Source organism: Poecilia reticulata, chromosome 2, assembly GCF_904066995.2.
Source record: "Poecilia reticulata chromosome 2, P_reticulata-male-v2, whole genome shotgun sequence".
Taxonomy (NCBI): domain Eukaryota; kingdom Metazoa; phylum Chordata; class Actinopteri; order Cyprinodontiformes; family Poeciliidae; genus Poecilia; species Poecilia reticulata.
Genome location: NC_088831.1, coordinates 20,430,269 through 20,433,110, shown reverse-complemented (window position 1 = coordinate 20,433,110; position 2,842 = coordinate 20,430,269).

Sequence of the window (2,842 nt, the reverse complement as noted above, 5' to 3'; positions counted from 1 at the left end):
TTCCTTTTCCATCCCAAAAAAAAGTAGAGTATGAAACCATCAAATTGACAGAATGGCGACAAGATAAAATGACTAGCGCTGCCTCTGTGTCACCAAAATTAACCCACGGCTCAAACCGGTTGCTGTTGGCCAGTTAATAAGGGTGAGAAGCTGTGACACATTTTTGTGGCGAGATCCACCTTTAATAACTCCACGAGAACTTTATATGTGGAGCGCTTTCTTTAAGAGAAATGCCACCGATGCCTGGGATATGGTGTGAGGAGGCAGGTTTACAGGAGGCCTCTGGGCAGATGACAGGCGGAGTTTTATTTAGAAACAGAAGTTGGGAAACAACTTAATTAATTTAACACCAGACAGTATTACAAGTCTTAGACCCAACGTGATTCGGTTTCAACCTGCCCTCAATCCCCTTAAATCTTCCTCTGACTGATGTTTCCAAAATGCCAACCGTGCATGCAAGCGCAACACTTTGGTGGTAACATTGTATTTAGCTGATGCCAAGGCTGCTGGGACATGTTGGAAAGATCAAAATCAAAGAGAATTTATGGAAAGACGTACATGGATGAAATTACTTTGACCAAAGGGAACCCGTCACACGATCTTCACTGGGTGGGTACAAATCGACACGTGGACGGTGGCTCTTCCTTTCCCGTCCACAGAAAGTAGGGGATGAAACCATTGAATGTAGAATTTTGATTCTAGATTATAGAAAACCAGCATGTTGATGGTGAACAATGTTTTTTGTGTGGATTGTGTTGTCTGGGCTGCATCACAGTCCTGATTGGTTCTTTGTCATTTCTTCTTCCTTAATTGCTCCATTCTGATTGGTTCATCTACATGTTTTCCTGATTTACCTGGAAGTACTTCCTGGTTGTCTGTTTTTCTCACTTTGAGAGGACAGACTGTTCCAGTTCTCACCAAATTGAAAGAGACAACGCTGAACTCACCATAACATCCCACGTTAGTTATTTTAAATGTTTACTTCCTGTACGAAACTCAGTTAAGTCGAGTTTAAAACAGGAAGTAACAAAGTAAAACACTTCCTGTTTAACTTTTAATACATAGGCTACTATCATCCTTCAGAACCTCATGGCAAATCAACTCACACGTCAGCAAAAGCTGCGGAGATTTGAAAATCTACCAAGTTACACAACACATGCAATGTTTTTATCGAATTGTCAAGAAAATGTGCAAACTTTTGAAATGTAGCAAAAAGAGAAGAAAAAAAGCGAATGAGGCATTTTTCCATCTGCTGGTTCAAAGCGAATCAACCAGGCGACACAAAGCGAGAACTGTAATTACCAAGACATAGAGTTTGCAAACTAGCATGGATCACACATCTCAGAGCAATGAAGAGACTTCGAGCCGTTTGGACTTGGAAAGTTTTGATGTTTTTTGTCGCATGTGAGGCGCAGACCCACCAGTAGGTACGAAGGTTTGGCAGGTCAGAACCTCTATGGAAAATGTGTTTCCTTCTCCCCGTTAGCACGTTGACTCATTTTTTGGAAAAGCCAAAAAACATCATAAGCGAGCATAAAAGTATTTTTTTTATGTAAGTTCTAAAATTGCAAATTTTGCTGTTTCTGTCAAACTTTTCTGGTGCCATATTTCAAAAATATGCATAAAAATCATTGATGAAAACACGGCAAGAGAAACATTTATTTTGTGAGTAAGGTAGCTTTATTTATTTTTATTTTTTTTAATTGGGAAGAAGAATACAAAAACTACAGAAGCATAAAATGATGGGCCTCTACTAAAGTCTGCAAAAAAAACTACATGAAGGCTCGGTGTTTTCGTAGAAAATACAGATTTATTTTAGTTTTCCACAGTTTTTGTTCTTCCAATAATTTCCAGATTTTAAAAAACTTCATTGATACTGAAAATTGCTAACGTGGATTCTTCTCTCAGTAAACACATCTGCACCAAACAGAGTTGGGATTTGCACCCATCAGCGCTCTGGTGTGTGCGTTCTCTGATTGGTTAAAAAATATTTATATGTTTCAAAGAAAAGCAGCACCACATCCTGAAACGCTTCAAACCAAGCGCAGGAGGCACTTTGTACACCGATTGGCACAAAGTCTACAACTCACTGAACATGTCGAAAAAGAGCTCATCACCGATATTTGTGACATTTCTTAGCATTTGTGGGAAAAAAAAATCAACAGTGTCCACCTAGAAACCAGTCAGTTTACTCTTCCCCCTGCTTTTGAGTTTTCACTGCAAACGACTAAACACTTCGCGGTCTGGGAATCTTCTCGCTGTTTTCATTCCTGCTGTTCTTCAGGAGGAAAGCAAGCAGGGCGGCATTTTCTCACATCTTAAAAAAATGACACCCAGCTATGTGACACTTCCCCTCTCCTTATTGTGGGAATTTATAAGCTCTCCTTCGCACCAGGTGCCGTGGCCGGGGAATGTTCGCGCGCACACACGCAAATGTACACTTACAGTAGAGATATCTGTCAGCCATGATCCTCAAACAACAACAACAAAAACGAATACAGACAACAGCACTGCTACACCATCTTTGGCTTGTATCTTCAGCACATATAAGATATCGCACTTTCGCTCAGGTGAGGAAAAAGTGACAATCAAAAGCAGCTGTGCATGAAGTTGTTTACCAGCAGAACAAGCCACTGGCTCGGTTCCCTCCGGCCCGGGCCGCCATTCTGTTGTCCTGCTGTTAACGGAAAGCAATTCACAAGCTGTAAATTCATGGCAGGTATATAAATCACGCGGCGGGCCCAGAGGGGCCACGGCGGGATCTGCAGACATTTGGCCCCCCGGGGGTCAGTGATGCCATTCCAAACCCAGTCGAGTCGTTCCACCACAGAAACAGGTCCAC